Genomic DNA, 18,944 nt, shown 5'->3' with positions numbered 1-18,944 from the left:
GAAAGCTTTCAAGTAGGGATAAGCAGTCCTTCCAATTAATAACGCAGTAATCGACGGTTTCAGGTTATCCTTTCTAAATTAGTAACTGATGGTTTTGTGTTATCCTTCCTAAATTAGTAATCGCATTATTTTAATGGATGTTACTAATCCAAGAACTTGTGTGAGGAAATAAACATCTTTTTTATTATTATTATATTACTGTCTCAGTCGTTGCTATCGAACCTTCATAGCATGACAGCGTGACAGGCAGTAAGGGTAGGTCTGCTCCAGATTTCTGATCACACCACACACCTGAAGGACAAAAGGATCTGAGCAACAGAGCCTTAAGCCATATTAATAACAATTAATTTCCGGACCTCAGAAACAATAGAAGGCAGAGTTTTAATTTAAAAAAAAAAGTTTGAAAAAGACACAGGTAAAGATTTATGAGCTGGTTTCTGTTTTTCAGAGGAACCAAACATCTGCAACACCACTAAAGCCAGGGGGATTTATGGGTGCCCAGCACCTGTGAAAACTAGGCCATATTTGTCTTGTCTGCTCTGCAGATGGGGAGGAAGTCATGGAAATACACTTCTGCTTGGAAATCTATTTATTGTCTTTTTGTGGGAGCTTTCTCACTCCCTTCCTCTCCCTTATATGTTATTTCTCTCTCTGCTTACACTCCTATAAGAGCCAGGACAGAGAGGGATGGGAAAGGTTTCTTCTGCAGCCATGAGGGTTGCCAATGCCTTCCTCTCCTGCACCTTCTGAGCGACTGCTGTCCGTATGAGCACCTCTGCTGTCATGTTTCTTCCATGCTGCCCTGCCGTCCACAAAAAGCAGAATTTTGCCTGGCAGGAAACTTCTGACTCTTAAAATTAAAAGACATTAAAAATCAGGGCCTAGGAAATGGCCTTCTGACTTTCACCCCCAGACCTGTCTGCTTTCTTTTCTTCTACAAACCCTCCACTAAGTTTTGCACTTGAAATCACATCTCAGCCTTCACTTGCTCTGCTCAAAGCTTAAATATAGACATTGCATTGCCACAAGTTTTCACTGTTTTGGGGAGCTTTGATTTCTGAGGATCAAAGCTCAACAGAACTGATTTCCCAGAGGTACCCAGTACCCCCCTGCTTCGCAGCCCCAGGTGCCCATGGCAGGAAAGAGCCCCTGGTTGGTGACTGCAAACCCAGTAAACGGTTTCTCCCAGCTCAGGGCGAACACCTGGCTCTCGGCAGGCTCAGCCACACAGGGCAGCGTGGGGACGAGGCTTTGGCCAACAGCACTTAGCACGTAGTCCAAATTGCCACCATTGAAATGAGGGATGTTGCACAGGAGCACGTGAGGCGGCTGTGGTGGAGGTCCTTGCTGCAAAGCCACTGCACTCACCCTGGTGTCCCCTTGTGCCAGCCCTGGCAATGCTCAGATCCCTCTGTGAGCTGAGTTAACTTGTCAACACAGCAGAAAAGCAAGTTGGGGGGAGAAAAAGTGTTTTCTCCTGGATTAGCGAGGGGAAACAAGTTGGGTGGATGGTCCAAAACCCACTGCATCTGGCACAGGGGAGGCGCAGGACTGCGACCCTCGGAGCAAAGGGATGATCAGGAGAAACGGCAGAAGGAGCAAGGTTTTTCCTTTTTCACTGGTGAACTGTTAGATTCATCAGCCGTTTCACACAGCCTGGCCCTCAGCTTGTTCCCTTCAAGAGGGCTGTGGTGACAGAGGGGTTGCACAAACACGGGCAATGCTTTTCCCTAGTGCACAAGTGCTTTGCCGATGCTTGGGACCTGCCTCAGTGCCTCCAAAGAAACAGGCAGCGGTAAATGCGCAGATACTGAAAGTCTGCTGGCACGAAGTAGCTCTTTAAATGAATATATTTTCTTGGATAGCATGAGGGCTTTTGCTTAGAGTGTATTTAATATACTTCAGTGCTGACAAGGGAATAAAAACAAAAAAAAGAAAGGAAATTAATCTCATGACTTACTGACTCCAAAAAGACTAAGAGAGCAGGTGCTGCTGGTCTCCCTGTTAGGAGAAGGGACAGAGTATTTACAGGGTGCAGCTCTGATCAACAGGCTACAAGCGGCACATTTTTCTGTGGAGCTGTTGCATTTGATAAATGCAGCTGCCAGACCCCTGCTGGACCAGCCATGAAAGGCCTCCCAGACGTGAGAGTAACAGCGTGCACACTGGTGGGGGCACCTCTCTTCCTTGGTGCTCGGCCACTGCCGGCGGGGTTTAGGACACTGGGATTTTGTCCCCATGGCCCTGTGATGCTATCTGTGACAAATGAGCCAGGAAAAGGCATCAGTGTCACCATCTCTCCTTCCTCGCTCCTTCTTAAAGTAGGAGAGAAATTAACAGCAGCATGGGAAAGACAGCAACAAACTGACCAGCAACCCCGATACCAGCGGCTTTCTCACTGTGCCGGGCCTCTTTGCTGCACATCGTGGCTCCCAGACAGGTGGACTATGGCCTTCATGGTATTTCAAAGTACTTGGCAGTTTAATGAATATGGTTGGTAGCTTGCTGGTCCTCGTCCCCTCACCTCCATTTGGATTCACACTTCATTAGCTGAGAAATGTATGCTCCTTGGGGGATCATACTTCTTCCTCATTTGACCCCAGCTTTCTACTCACCTTTAGACTACTTCTTGTCTGGCCCTGGGGAAAAAACAAAGTGATTATGAGCCAGATCAGCAGCCGGGATGGTAAATCAGTATTGGAGATGAGATGCCCTCCAGATGGGTGAGCACTGACTGCAACTTCACAAATAAAAGAAGCCACACAGCACTGGAGGGAGATTATCTCAAACGAGTGCCTCCAGGTGCCTCTCCCGCCACCCACACCCCGCTCTCCCAGTCCTACCTCACTGCTTCCCCAGCACTTCTCCGCAGCTGAGGGATGTCTCTGCTCACTTGCAAACACCCAGGCAGCATTGCCTCCCTACGGCCTGCCCCCAGAGCAGCCGCATCCGACACTGCATCCCTGCTCGCGGCTCAGCAGAAGGCTGCTCTGCTGGGGGGAAGGGCCTTACAACTGCTAAGCCCTCAGTCACACTTTCTGTTTTGCCCTTTTTCAAGGGTCCTGCCAGTCAGGCTGACTGAGGAGAAACCAGCAGGTGGTGGAGAGGATCAACACGGGGGAAGGATGGCCCCTGTGGTTGGTGCAACAGTGGGGGGCTCCCAGGCTTGTACACCAGCTCCTGGCTCCCTCTCTGTCTTCCTGCAGGGGACGGTGACCTGGCCTCTCTGTACACTCGTGGGAAATGAGGTTGCACGAGCCTGGGGAAACTGTCTGGCCTCCTCCAGGCCCTGGGGCATGATGAACTGAACCCGAACTTCCCCACAGCCTTCTAGCCCAGCTGGCTGTAAAAAAGACCCTGCCATGCAGAGGTGCTGCTGCTTCCCCAAGCAATTATTCCAGCGTGGCACCGTGCTACCTCCTGTCCTTCCCAGTGGGCACAGAAGTCATTCCTTGCATTTTTGCAGCTGCTTTGTGCCTCAGTTTCCCCACTTACAAATAGAGACAATTTTCCCCCCCTGTACCTTTTTGGCTCTTTAGAAACAGGAACCATCTGCTGCCTTGTTTACCCAGGGCCACACACAATGGTGCCTTGTGTGACCCAGCTTCCAATACTAAACAACGCTTTGGATCAAATTCAGGGCAGCCTGGATTTAAATAACCACACGGCAGGGCAGCAGCCATCTCCCTTCAGATAACGCTCTGCAATTTGGTAGCTTTGACTGTTGCCTAGTTCCCTCTGCTACTCAGGCCCTGCTGTTTGCAGTTCACTCTCTGTCCATCACTCCTTGCCACAACGCCTCTGCCGCGAGGACACAGACCTGCTCTGAAGAGCGAAGCTGCCTTTGCCGAAACGGGCATGCGAAGCAGTTGTTTGCAGTACACCTCAATAGAGAGGAATTCATCATATTCAATTTCTTTGGACTTGCACATCAGGGGCCTTGTTTCTCTTTTTCTCAAACACATCATGGGTGGTTTTTCTGCAATAAGCCATGAAAAAAGGCCCTTATTTATTTACTTCCCTATGGAAAGATCTCAGCTGTTATTACTTAACAATGCAATTTTGCAGCAGGGAAGTAATATTCTAAGGGGAGAATCTCTCTAAATGGCTTGAGCTGGGGCATCTGTGTGTGGAATTTACCCTCCCACAATGCTGCTGAACAAAGCAGAAGCAAGGAGAAACCATGATTCCTCGTGGCCTTTTCATGTACTGTACAGAGATAAATATTTTTGCCTGCAGTTCTGACATTTGACTGTACAGAAGAGATGAAGCCACCCACAGCGTACAAGGTCTGCTCAGCACTGCTGCTCTTTTAAACCTGATTTTTCTTAAGCTCACTCATAGACCATGGTAACACCATCAGGGGCCTGAAGAACAGCATTTGAATTTGGACTTCCTCGATGTATGAGGGAATTTAAAGTTTTAAAGCAATGATATTCACATTAAAACCCTACTGGGCCCAGAATGAAAGGGCTGAAATCTTTTTCACTGTGGCCTATAGAGTCTCACGACACGTGGCTAGGAGCCCTGATGTTACTGAAGGGAAAGGTGACCGTAGCCAGATGCTTTTCACCACTCAGTACAATGTGGTAACTATAAAATTGCAGGGTGGGATACATCCTTATAAATCCATGTAACCTAATCCCAAGCCTTGCAAGCCACATTCCTGTGCTTCTTTGAACTTGATTGTTTCCGTTTTACCTTGTCATGAGCATTTCCCATTCAGAGGAGGTCAAACAAAATCTTTTCAGGTCTGAAACTACAGAGAATTAAATACTCGGGAACTCTGGGAACAGCAGGAGCTGGCCTGGCACGTGAGCCCAGGCCCCAGCTCTGCTGCCCCTGCTCCACCACAGGTTTTAGACTGGTTTAGGCACTCACAGCCAGCTGCTAAGAAACCCCCAATTCCTGCACCAGAGCTGTAACATGCTGCTCCTTTGCCCTGGCTGCCTACCCAGGGACAACATCTCTTCTGTGTGGGTCCATTTCTGCTTCAGGAGATGGTTATTCATGGGTAGGCAGCTTTGTAGGAGGAGGCTTGCAGCAGCTCTGAGCACATCCAACTGCACACAACCAGGTGAGAAAGAGTCCCAGGAGAAACGTAAACACCTATTGTAGGTACCCCCAGGAGCAGGGCAGCCACAGACCACTGATTTTGAAGACCAAAGTTTTGGATTCAGACACATCTTGCATCACCACGTGTTTTTTTGTTGTGGGTCCAGACATCATTTCAACTTTCCAAGAGTAGGACCTAATATTGCCTTAATCTTCTCCCCTTTCAGCCCCTCCCCCCTTTTTTAGTTTTGCAGAAGTAAATATTAAGCATTAATTTAGTCTTAGAAAAAGGTGAAATGCAGTGAATTTATTCACTGTGGAGAAACACATGCTGTGTGTCCTGGCCGTTGCTGAATTACAGCTGTGACACAGGCTGCTGTTCTCTTTGGAAAGCTTCCAGCAGCTCCTGCCTTCCTGTGAACAGGCCCTTGGAGGCACATACCGAGCAAAAGCAGGAGCCCAGTCAGGTTGCACCTCTTCTCTCTACTGCTGGTTATATCATCATTAGCCGAAAGTATAATTTCACCCCTCTACCAGCAGGTGAGATTACATTCAATAAGAAATTTGAGAGCAGAACCCCTGTAGACATGCAGAGAAGCTGCCCCAATGCACACACCATGCTACGAATGCAAGGGATCATTACATTCAAAAACAAACACGTGTATCACAGACAGGATACCCAAGTCCTTATATATTAGGTGAGTAGATAGCCTGTGCATCATCAAAAGGACATGTGAAGAGGTGCATCTCCTCTCCTTCGCACAGGAAATTCAGACAGAATATTTGTGGGCCAACCACTGAAGACAGGTATTTATACTAGTTTTCTTGCCAACAGCTTATAAAAATATGGCTGCTAAGGGAGAAGTGCTCAGCCCTCACTATTACCTTTCACTTCTTTCCCTAATGGGCAGCTAAGGCTACAGCAGGAAAAATTACCTTTAAAGAAGTTTGTATCACTTTTACTTTGGCACAATGGGCGCAATTCATATATCTCCACTTTTGTCTTGTTTATCAGTTTATAAGCGATAGAAATAAAAAATCTACCAGCTCTTAGAAAATCCTGAGACTTAGTTTATAGATCTTTCCAAGATAAATAATCACATACCTGTAATATTTGAAGAGTGCGTTCCTCTCATTTTCTTCATCAGCTATTAGTCTGACCATCTCTGCATTACAATCACATTGAAGGCTTATTTTAAACTCAGAAGTATCTAAAGGAAATGAAAAACTGGTAGTTTTGAATATGACTTTAAACTGAAATAGAGGAACTCAAACATCATCATCTAAGAAGATTCCCCCAAGCTTGGAGGGGTGGTGGTGGTGGTCTAACTATCTCTTTAAGAAAGCTTGGCTTGATGGGAAGAGCTGTCTCAGCTGCATAAAGCTCATTTTCACCCACTCATGCTTGTTTGATTGAGGGCATAAGGAGAGGGGGTTTTTTGTTTGTTTGCTTTTTAACTTTTAAAGTATAATTCTGTTAACTCCGATGTTTTACCAGCTTCCATTGAACTCCTCTCACGTGAAAGCAAACTGCAGCAGAACTCACGCAGGGTTGCTACATGGTGTTACCTTCCCGTACTCATGTCCTGCCTGCAAGAGGCAGCTACAGCGCTGGCGGATGTCCTGTGACGGCTTGTGGTCTGCTGTGGCTTCTTTTTTCTCCAGCTGCCTGAGGGGAAGAAGCATGTTTCCCTCCCCTCTTGGCTGTAAGAGAAGCAGAGAAAAGCATGACTCCCTAGGCTGGCACGTTTCTCCCTGCGGCCTCCCACCTGCACTGTGACCAGCACTGCGCTGCATCCCAAAACCTCCGGTGGGGAAAGCAACTGCCGGCATGTGCGAGACGTGCTGGAGGCATCAGAGACGCAGGCTGAACCCTGCTGTAGCAGATGATTTCTGTGACCTGTGAGAGTTATCAGCTATTAATGAGATAAAGCAGGCAGGGAAGCTGTAACCAGAGATCTGATGTTTATATGGTTCAGAACAGCACTTGCAGCTATGTCGGCTGGGATAAAATTACCAGGTTCATCCGCTGTCATGCTTCAGGGCTTCAGACTGACTGCAAGCTGGAGCCAGGGGATGTGTCCCTCTGGGGAGGCCCCATCTTCCCCCCAGGAAGCCCGAGGTGCTGGCTGCTGCCGGCAGCAGGAGGCGCCGGGAGGTGACGTGTTGCCCTAAGGACAGAAGTTGTTGAGCTGCTGTAAGCTGGGGAGCAAAAACTCCACTGTGTCCTGCTGTATGGCCAGGGTTAAAGTCAGGGGAGGACTGACAGGCTGCAGGTCAGCCACATGGGACTCAGTAGCTTGTGTGCTTGTTTTTTTAGTAATAATACTGGGAGAAGCAGCACTGCAAGTGGAGGAGCTGTAATGCTGCTGGGAGTAAGGCACGTACAGCCCTCTCCTTGTCCAGAGAGGGGCTTACACCCAGCTAAGTTCAGCAGTGATGAAGGCTTTGCTCCTCAGTGGTGCCAAAACCTCTGTGATCTCTCCGTACTGCCCTCTGTGCCAGGCTGGGCTCTGGGTAAGCGGAGGCTGGCATCCCTCTGGCAGCTGTTGCTTGGAAGTGGCCACGCATCCCCAGGTAAGGCTGAGCTGGTCCCAAAGACTGATGTCCCCTTGCAGCCATCCCCTCGCCCGGCTCCTGCAGGCCAGGTTCAAGCAGGACTCTGCGGTGCCCCTTTTGTGCTGGTTTGTGGGTAAAGAGATATCTTTGGTCATTTTGGCATCTCTCCATAACACTACCATTTCTCAGCCAAGCCGTGTTCACCTCAGTGCAAAATACTTCATGGCCTTAGAACCCCAAGAGTCTTTAGATTCATTGGAAATATGCAGAAAGTCACCAGAAATCACAACAATGTGGAGGAAGGAACCAAATGTAGCATTTGTGTGTGGCACCATCATTCCAGTTCAATTTACACAAGGAGTCGTTTCATGAAGACCACCATAGTGTAGTGCTTTCTGATTAGCAGACCGGATACTGATAGACAGACTGGATACTAGATGTGAATTCATGCATTGACATTATTTCTCTGCTCTGATTATAATTTTATGTATAAAGGCCAGAAAGGTGTCAAGTGATTGGCAGCACCTTAGAGAAACAATTAAAACACCTTCCCATACATTGGCCTGATGAAATGGCTTCTAAAGAACCAGGAAAGATGGAATTCTGCATATCTTCACACTGCTTTGTTTTGCCTAAAGTTTTCCTTATTTTCAGTTTTGTGAGAGAAGAGGGTGAACGCTGTCAGCCAGGGGAGCCCTCTCAGCCAGCGTTCAGCTTCCAGTGCCTTAAAGAGATTTGATGTGGCCATCGGGAGAGTGTCAGTTCCTATTGTGGTTATATATGAAGCTTGGGGAGAAGGGGAGGGAGATGAGCGCCTGGGAACACAAGTACAACCTTGTAGGACTAAAAGTTCAGGGTGCGGAGCTTTATGAAAGCCCTGAGCTCATGTCAGAGCTCGTTACGCTCTGCTGACTCCACTGGGGTTGCGCTGGCTGCACTATGGTGCAAATGAGATCAGCTCTTACCATGACATAGAGAAGATGGTATAAATTTGATGCATAACATGCTCATTATTTTTCATTCCAATAAGATAGATGTTTAAGGAGCATCAGTTTGAAGCTGTTATGCTGTCTGCAGGTGAAAATGAACCTCTTGCAGAGGCACATTGTCACGCTACGAAGGTTTGATAGCAACGACTGAGACAGTAACGTAATAAAAAACCTATGTTTATTTCCTCATGCAAGCTCTTAGATTAGTAACATCCATTAAAATAATGCGACTACTAATTTAGAAAGGATAGCCTAGAAAAGGATAGCCCGAAATCATCGATTACTGATTCAGAAAGGATAGCCCGAAATAATGCAATTACTGATTTAGAAGGATAACCCGAAACCGTCAGTTACTGCGCTAGTAATTGGAAGCACTGCTTATCCCTACTTGAAAGCTTTCTTGTTCACTCTCTTAGTGAGAGGGCTCTCAACCTCGAGGAGTTACCTTAACCCAGCGTCCCAGGAAAAGGGGAGGGGGGGGAGTGCTCACAGTCCAGCCGGAGAGGATGATCAGGTCACGTTCCCATCCCTGCTCAAACTCTCTTAGCTGCCAAGTCTCTTTGAATACGGCTGGGGCTCTGGGCAAACACTGCTTTTGCTGACCTCTGCGAGTTTCATAACAACAGGACTGTTTGTCTGCTTGGAAGGACCCTGCTAGCGAGGCAAGACCACAACACCTCCGTATTGCTTCTTCCCTCCCCGGGGGCCCGTGCGGATTCCTTGGCCTTGTCAGGCAGCAGAGTTCTTTAGCCGTTAGCTCTTCTAGTCTGCAGCCTTGAGCATATCAGTTGGCAGACTTTTTCAGTCCTGTTAACTCTTTACTTGCTCAACACACATGTCTACATAGCCTGCAAGAACAAAAGCCAGGTGAGTCTGGCAATGATGAGGGCAGCAGTGGTTAAGCCATACTAGAAGCTTGTTACTTGTTTTGTCTACTTCAAGCAGTATTTCCTCCCAGCCTACCTCTGTAATTAAGATCGATCAATTGATTGCCTTATTCATTGCCTCCCTGTAACTCATAAAACTTGGATCACAGATGAGTCTTCGACTTACACTCTTTTCTTTCTGCTACTGTCAAAGAAACTGCTTGCTGAGTTTGGAAAGCAAACAAAATTGAACTATTAACATACAGTGATCAATGGGAGCAGAATGCAGATTCGAAATTCAGAACCAGGAAATGCATGCACAAAAAAAGTCTGTCCCAAAATGTGCAGGTTTTTTTAGTTATTTCTATTACAAAGGTTGTTCTACCCTCAAAAGAGCCTGTAAGCCGCTAACGGTAATGCTGATATTGATAATACTTCAGTCTAACAGGCCCTTTACATTAATTTACATGCTCCTGAAAACAATCTACCAAAGTAACACACCGTTGTTTGCCATTTGGGACATGCAGATTATTTATGCCTTTTTAAAAATCTGTTACTACAGTAAAAGCTCAATGCAAACACAGCCAAAACAGTAGATTTCAGGGGTTGGGCAGAGGTTGGGATTTCTTTTTTCTTTTTTCCTTTTTCAGGAGTAATGAGGTTATTTTTACTTTCCAAGCCAGAGAAATGGCAGGTGTTGAAAAACATACAGCTGTTCAAGATACCAAAAGCACCTAAATGTTGTAGGGAATCCCACTAAGAATACATATGTATGATCAGGCCAAATTACCTTCCTAAATTTGGTTAGTTAGCAACCCAGGCACAGGTTTAAGAAAAAGGAAAGAAGAATTACATCCCTCTCACTGAAGTAATTAAATATCCTTGTCTTCATCTACTTAAGATTCCTGGGAATCTTTCTGGTCTTTCTTTGGGAAAATGTCCTTTGATAATTTTGATTGAGAAAGGATTGAATGAGGTGGGATGTCAGAATCTGGCCTTTCATCCTGCAATTGGATCTACTGTCTTTTGTCCTGTGTGTAACACTCTTGGCACCAAGAGAGGTCTGCTAAAGGGCAGACGTCTGTCTGCTCAAGCTAACTATAGAGCAGGAACTACAATTATCAACATTTGCATTCCCCAAATTCCTTTGCTGATCTCCACTGGGATAATATTATAGTTATTCTTTGTTTAGAAATACAGATATGTTACCAGACTAATTAGCTGGGCACTAGATTTAAACTGAAGCTACATAACATAATTTGAGTTTTTTAAACAGCTATCTTATGAAAACCTTCACTCTGTAAACCTAGGGCATGAACGACTTGTGTTCAAATAGATAGAAGGAAGGAAAAAGGTTAGCTGCAAAATCAACCCAAAAGCTTACAGAGGGTAAGATGTACTATTGTGAAATCACTTTAATAAATAAAAAAACAAAACCACAGACACTTACACCCTTGGTTCCATTGTACAGACGGAGACACAGAGGCTCACAGGGGTCAGTGCTGGAATTAAACTTCACAGTTACCAACATCCTCAGGCCAGCCCTAGTTCTAAAAAATAATGAAAAAAATATTTTAAAACCTTCTAAAAATAATATACTGTGTTTTTGATTGAAAAGTACAGATTGTACTAATTTTCTATAAGCCCAGATGCTGCTTCTATGCGATTGCTTTCCCCTGCAACCAGTGTGATTAGGAACTGAGCAAGGATGGTTTTTATGGGGGTAATTTCTAAACTAAGTAGCTCCCTTAAGCAGCTGACTAATTTTGACTTCAATGGTAGTTAAGATCATGCTTAACTCTAAGTACCTGCTTAAACATGTGTCTGTATTAGGGCTTAGTGAAGACTGTGTGATCCTGACTGTACTGAAGAAAGTACAGCCTGCACAGGGAATACCCATCTGGTAATGCTGAAATTAGAGATGTGCAGCAAGACATTAAAAGAAAATCCTACTGCTAATAATTTACACTGGCTCGAAAGGGTGTTTTCTTGCCACCCAGAGCCTGACACATTGAACTGCAATTTCTGGGAATGAGAGGCTGCTAGTGTAAAAGGTCCCTCAGTTGCTCAGTAACAATTAATTGGTGACACTGGCAATTATGCCTGGATTGATCACTTTGCTTCTCAGGTTCATTCGGAAGTAAGCAGTGATGATATTGCACCATACTCTCTAGTTATGATGGGAGACTTGATTTGTGGTCTTTACAGAAATTAACTGAAGTTCAAATCAACAGCCTCAGAAGCTAAATGAGCAGAGAGGTTCATAACATCTGCACAGAGGTGGTGAAAATCCCCACTGCAGTGGTTCTGTTCAATGCATTTTTCCAAGTTTGTTTTTTAACAACAATAATTAGTTTAAAAAAATCCCACACCCCTGAGAAGAGAAGAAAGCTTTCTTTGGCAGGGAGACAAAAAAAAAAAAAATATGTACTGACATTGAAGACTGCAATGATACAATGGGCTGGTTGAGATCAGTATGCCTATCCAAAGTTGCATATTATTATCTGTAGACCAGAAGTGCTTTACATAAACAGTAGCCAACACCAATATTATCAAATTCAGATCAGAGGGCATACATAGCTTCATTAAAAAAGCTGCATCACTGTTTTTCTGCTAAACTCTCCTTTCTGGTGTTGTCTATACTGTGAGCCTAAAGCAACAGCAAAGAAATCCAGATGAGTCAGGGGCTGCTGCTGAGCGAGCCTGGTCTGTGAGACAGACTAAATTCAGACTGAAGACTCTTAGGGACAGAGATCATCTTTTCTGTTGTGTGTTTGTGCAGCTCCAGCTCACTTGAGTTGTCGTTAATGAATACATTTCCGTGCTACTGTCATAATAGCAATAACATTAACAATAAAACCTGTTGATCCTGAGGACAGGGGAGCAAACCACTCAGGAGCCACCTTTTTGTGGAGTAGCGAGGGAACAACCCACCAAGTCAAAGGCCCAACTTTTTATTCCCCACTCTGCTCTCCATCACACAGGCCTCATGCCTCAGTTTCTCCTCCTTTCAAGTTATCACTTGTGCCATAGAGCCAGTACAGGAATTCATACCCTAGAACCCTTTTGTTCAGAAAATCCGAACAAAAGTATCTTTGCAACCCCTTCTTGCTCCGTCTAGTTATATCAACGCCCCAGGAACGATAGGCTCCTCTCCTGCTGCTGCTATTACTCAGATGGGGACACAACCATTTAAATGAGTCATGCTCAACAGGAACTTCTGTGTCTGTTTGGATAGCAACCGTCAGCTTTATTCTCTTCTTGATTCATTACAGAAGCTGTTACCTGCTTCCCTGATAAAAGCTTATTTCAGCAAGCAATGCAGCCCATGTCAAATCAAAACATAATTCAGTCCAAATCTGAGTAATATGACAGCACTTAAAGAGAATGGTCTAAGAACAAAATGGAAACTGTGATTTTCATGCTCAAGGGCTAACATGGCACTGTGTAGTTTATGGGTACCTGCTGTAGCAATCAAGGGAAATATTATAGGATTTAAATTGATAAAATGAATAAACCAGAAACCCTAGGCTGTTCTGCACAAGCCATTGCTCTGTATTTAATGTACTTGCTGCTTCCAGTTTTATCAGGTGTCCTAGACAGTAAGAAACTGTAAAAAAGATCAGAAGCCCTTCCTAAAAATACTGTGGTGCCTCTCACTGTCTGGATTACCGATTTTTACACGAAGAGTTTCTAGACTTCAGTCTTTATTGTTAGGCAAATTTTGATTTATAAAACATTGAGATGTTTAATCATTGATTCAAAACATTATTTTCTTTGAAATTTGTCATATCATCTCAAAACCTCATTAGCTTATGAGAAAAAAAATCACAATCAGGCAGATAATTAAAAACTAAATGAACCCACCAAATGCTATACGACATACAACAGTTTGTGACCAAACCTCACTCTGTAAGGACAGAGGGGATGATTTTCTCTAAAACATTCAGGACCTAGTTTTCCTCCCTCCTGCCCATCACTGGTTTCATTGATCTTACTGTCTGAGTGGCTATAAAAAAAACACCGTCTCCCTCAACCTTCCCATATAACTGCAAGTTATTCTAGAAACTGTGACTAGAAACAGCAGTATAGAAAGTTGTTAAACTCTGCATTATATTCAGTCTAATTCACCACTCACATAGGACTGCTGCTTAACTTCAAAGGGATTGGGGTGGCTAGTGAACTTGGCTCCATTCATCCTTCATAGTCAACAGAAAATCAGGGGTATAAACAAAGCGTACAATGAACCTTGCAAAGCAAATGAGAGGAGGTGGCCTGAATAATTTCCATATGTATAACCTGGCCACTCCGAAGTCTGGGCAGTACATTTCATATAACATGTGTTCCAGCTGTAATATATGTCTGCAGTGTAACTTACCCATCTAAAATATAGACAGGAAATAAGATTTTTCCAGTCTATTTTTGAGCATAACAAGATAAAGCATCTGAGTTTAACCCTATCTGCACTAACACTATTGCAGAAAGAAGCCCAAAGAACTGTTTATACACTTAAAGTGTCTTGCTGGATCAGGATCCGAACCGGATCTAGCTGACAGATGTTTTTACCCTTTGGCAGGGGAGTAAAATCCCTGGTCTAGGGCCAGCTTCTGATTATGGTGTGTTTATTATCTTCAGAGTCTCTTCATATAGGATGACAGTCTCTGTGTTACCAGGGAAGGCAGCCCTTGAGGGAAGACACGGACATGGAAGGACAGAGAGTATTTCAAGATCAGCCAGTGCACAGCTGAGAACAGACACCATGTCTGGAGCAAGCTCGGGCACGGAGGAACTGATGGCTGGGCTGCTGAACAGCGCTGCGACATACCACATGCAGCTGTTTCAGGGATAACCGTTTCTATTCTAGTTACAAGTAGCACAAACTTGAGCCCAGAGGCCAGAAACACAATCACCATGGCCAGCTTTGTGACTATGAAAAACTGCTGCAATGTTCTCACCACAGAGAGAGGCATCTCTGACTGCATGAGCACCTAAATAGTCACCAGGAGCCGGAAATTACAGCACAGTTTTAAATACACAAGGAAAAAGCTCTGTAAAGAAGGGCATTAAAAGAATGTCACAGGCCTTACGTCTACTAGCAGGATGTACCACATTCCAGGAAGCTACGAAAACACAGGTTCATGTAAATTTGCTAAGTCCTTGTCCCTTAGTGAGCACTTTGCATTTCCCACTTGCTTTACAAACATGAATGAGTAGATTCTTACAGGGGAGCAGGATATTACCATTATTTCCCTCATTTCCAGATGACAACACCAAAGCACAGATATTATGTAACAGAACAGAAGATTATAAGACTGCCTCCTAGACATACCTCAGCCCTAGTCAGCCTCACACCTCAGATGAAAAACATGATCATTTATTACTTTTAGTCTTTCAATAATAAAGAAAAAAAAACTCTCATAAAACGTATCCATGACGCTTAAAGGAACTACCTGACAACTGACTCCGGTAGCTACACAGAGCTAATGCTGGGGTTTTGGAGAGCTCTGAATTGAAAGATCAGAGTCACAGCCAGAATGTCCAGTTTATTTAATTTCAAATATTTTAGTGAGGCAGAGTTTTAACAGGTGAAGCTCTCATCCTCAACACCAGGAGAGTTTCTGTGTGAGCAGAACACAGTGAAAACTAAGGTGTCAAACCTGAAAATGCTCTCTGGCACAGCACTTGCAATGACAGCGAGGTCATGAACCCAGTGGGGCTATTCATAGCAAGCAGTGTGTTTATTAAGTTTGTAGGTAAGATTTGCATGTCCGGACTCTAATGATATATGTGGCCCTTTAATTTCAAAGCTGTTTTGATGCCCTGAAACCAGTTCAGTAAGCAGGGAAGCCGGCCTAGAACTCGCGGAAGCTTTTGGGAGATGGAGCGAGGAAGATGAAAGTGATGATTATCGGTGCAGCTACACAGGGCTGTGCTTTGCCCCGGGGAGAGTTCCCTCTAGCAGCTCTGCTGGGGGAGGCAGTATGTGGGACTGCTCCCTCACTTGCAGCATTTTGCTCACATGCTGGGATTTCCTCCCCCACTTACCCTTGAGAAACAAGGAAAGGATTTCCTTTTGGCCCACCCAGGAGGCCCCGTGTCATGAACAGGCACTTCGCTGTAAGAGGTCGTGGGCAGGCAGTTCTCAGGAAATGCACATCTTTGGTCCTGGCAGCACCTACCCCCTGCGGCTGCAAGTGCAGAAATTGACAGCGACATGAAGCGACTGGCTGCAGGCTATGGCAGGAACTTGTGTGAGGACTGGGATTTCCAGGCTTTTTGGCTTGATCTCAGATGGCTTCCCTCACTTTACATAGTCTTCACTAAGGATGCATGTTCCTCCTTTTACAAAACAGGCTGAGAAATCTTAGGACTCTACTGAGTTATTACACAGTAATTCAGGCAGCATCTTTCAGGATATACTAAATTAAACTGTTAACTATACCCCTGAAATCCTTCTTCTTGAAACACCATTTCTACCTCATATCATTTATTAATCTCAGCTGCACTGAATTATTAAACCAAAATCCTCAATAACTCCGATCACTAAAAATAGCAGTGTGGCTTTTAGACCCATATTTCTACTTTTTACTGTAAAGCATTCTTCATTTTAACTACTGGCACCACATTTTCAAAGGCCAGTGTCTTATCTCTGCAGGATACTTGTCAACCTAAAAAAAGGCTGATGAGTGAATAAGTCATTAGGTGTGACAAGCAGTGAATCCCTCAAGGAGAAGGATGGTGAAGAATCATATTATCTAGGTGAACCAAAGACATGGCAAAATGAAGTAACAGAAGGAAACATCAGCTGCTGTTCCTGCTGCAGGTGTGTGGCTCAAGACACCTTCCTTGTGTTCATCACTGGATAAAGACTGAGTAGAGAAGATCTTTCTGTGAAGTAGAAAGAAATCTTTCGTAGGTAAGAGTCAACTAGGGAAACAGGAAGAGATGTGTCCCAACAGGATAACAAAGGTTCCCCAGCTAAAATTTTGAAATGAAGAAACCAAGATAATTTCTAATCAAAACTGCAAAAGATGCTCACCAACAACCCCAGCTCAAAGTACGCATTCTGGACTGCTCTCTGGCTGATGGCACCAAATAATAAGCTACTTTCAGGGAGAATGGTCAAAGCTACAATGAGAGAAAGTGGTTACCTTTTTTGATTCAAATAGCAGATGTTTGATCATGAAAATCCCACCCTCAAGTTCTGCGGATGATCCAGCTGCCGGAGGCCCACCATACAAATTCCTCTGCATTGGTACACCTCACCCTGGAGGAATTAACTCAGGAATGATAAAATAGTTTCATCTGTTTTCTGCGCACCCTAATGACTTGCCAGCTGGTCCGGCAGTTAGAAAGGTCTCCAGACGAAAGCAAAGGGTTGGTTGTGACATGGTTTGGCCAACTATGTTAGCTTTTCTCTAACTAGAAGAGGCAAGGTAAACAAAGACTCACTGGCATACTCTAATGAAGGCTCCAGCAAAACACCAGTGTATGGAAATTACAATCTTTACCTTGGTTGTTAGCTCATGCTGAAGCTTCTAATGCCACATTTACATTTTTTCCACAGCTACTTGTGTCATAACAAGTTCTCTGCTTTGCTGTGCGGACACATTCTCCATGCTAACTGTAACACCTCAGAAGTTCATGTCATGGGCACTGCCTCAAAGGAGAACTGGCTTTCTCCAACATTTCTCTTGTCAGCCAACGATCAAAAATAATTGTCTCCAGGATTTATGCTGGAGTGCAAGTGAGGAGTCAGTAAAACACATGGCACTACATCCCATAGTCAAATTCAGTAAATGTGGTTTCTTCCTCAGGGAGCACCAATGCATCTAGTCCTCATCTCTTTAAATTCACCTCCATCTAGCAGAACAAGAGTCATTCTTTTTCTGTCTAGTTTCTTTCTTATTTGTGTGCTTTCAATTTCACTACTTGTTAAAATACAGGCACCAACAATGACTTCTGCAAACAGAGATAAAGCAGAAATGCAGGAAAGACTCTAGGGACCACACTGGATTTTTTCCTTCCAAGATAAATAATGTATTACATTATACCTCTCATTCCCCTTCTAACCTTTTTAATAAGAAGAGATAAACACAAGCCCAGATGCACACAGCCAACATGTGACAGGGTCAAAAACTTTAACCTGCAGCATATGTGGCTGTACTAAAGGCACTATAAAAAGTAGATTTCTGGGACCCCACCTTCAAAAGGATGCTTTGGAAATGATTTATATGTTAGTTTTTCAAGTTAATCTAGTGCCAGCTGGAAATGCAGGAGTAACCACTCTAGAGGCTGAGCTTCTATTACAATCTACAGTGCAGGATGGGAAATGGAACTTTCTGCTGTGCCACTCCCTGTCAACAAGCTTCAGTTTTGATCTCGGAGCTAACTCCTGGAGGCATGAGAGGGGATTTTAAGCTGTTGCCTATCTGGAGTTACTGGATCTCCTCAGTCATCTGTATGCTTCAAAGGTTGGGCTAGGAAGTCTCATGAACTCACCTTACCTGTTGCCTTGTTTATTTAGGATCAGACAGACAAAGTGAATTTTGATAAACAGACATGATCACATTTCCCTGAAGTGTTTCCCAGAGTAATTCCAGCCTAACAGTCAGTGGGGAAAAAAGGTAAATTCCTGCAACTTTTTACCTCCGACCTCTGGCTTTCCTCTTCTGAGGAGAAAAACAAGCAGAAAAGTTGAGATTTTGTCCCACACATATGAAGAGTTCAGTATGCCCACCAATACAGTGGGCACCATGCTGGAAGACTGCCCCCCAGCTAACTGCCTTCAAGCTCCTGCACGAGTTTTAGCATCTAATTCACACTGTGGAATCAGCTATCAGAGCTGCTCTGAACAGGCTCAGAAACACCTTCTTTTGCTGGGGTGGAGGAGCCTTTATACGCCTGGTGCCCTGGTTCTGCTTAGCAAAGCCATATGTTCTCCTACAGAGCTCTCTTGCCCAGTTTCTGCATTTCTGTACAGTTCTGATGAAAGCTTGAGTTTGCTTCTCATTTTAAAAGGGGACAAAGAAAATCAAAACACAGGAAGCAAATAAACAGGGAAAATATCTGTGAAGATACAAACTAGGGCTGAATTTTCAAGAGCCATTAATTGATGATTTGATACAGGCAGATCCTTCTTTGCAATTCTTAGAACATTACTGAAGAAGGTGAATTTCATTTTAATTAAAAAATGACTCTTAATGCTTATACATATGCTAAATATCCCCCTATTTTTAACAGCCACTGTTATAGCTACAATGGGAGCAGAGGACTATATTATCTTCCAAACCTTGCTTCTAGGGCAACAAAACTAGCTGAGTCCTTAATCTAATCTGGTCAGTCAACTCTTTTCTCTTTTTACTTTATATCCCACCACCTTCTAAAGCTCCATCTTCCATACTAGGCAGATGGTAGTAGAGCCCCACTGCAGTCCTTAGAAGTGGCTCTCTGCTATTCAGCACAGTTGGCTTTT

The 18,944-nt window shown here is 44.4% G+C and overlaps 1 long non-coding RNA gene across 1 annotated transcript; it reads right to left on the bottom strand.

The window, feature by feature from the left end:
- Window positions 1–365: 365 nt before the first annotated feature.
- On the bottom strand, window positions 366–6,252 carry LOC136991987 (uncharacterized). Its single transcript, XR_010884013.1, has 4 exons — window positions 6,161–6,252; window positions 3,821–3,979; window positions 2,616–2,639; window positions 366–850 (listed from the first exon to the last, which is right to left on the bottom strand). It is a non-coding gene; the product is annotated as an uncharacterized lncRNA (long non-coding RNA).
- Between the last annotated feature and the right edge of the window lie 12,692 nt (window positions 6,253–18,944).

This window comes from Apteryx mantelli, chromosome 4 (assembly GCF_036417845.1).
Source record: "Apteryx mantelli isolate bAptMan1 chromosome 4, bAptMan1.hap1, whole genome shotgun sequence".
Lineage (NCBI taxonomy): Eukaryota > Metazoa > Chordata > Aves > Apterygiformes > Apterygidae > Apteryx > Apteryx mantelli.
Note: the sequence above shows the minus strand (reverse complement) of the source record. Positions and strands in the feature narration are given on the sequence as shown.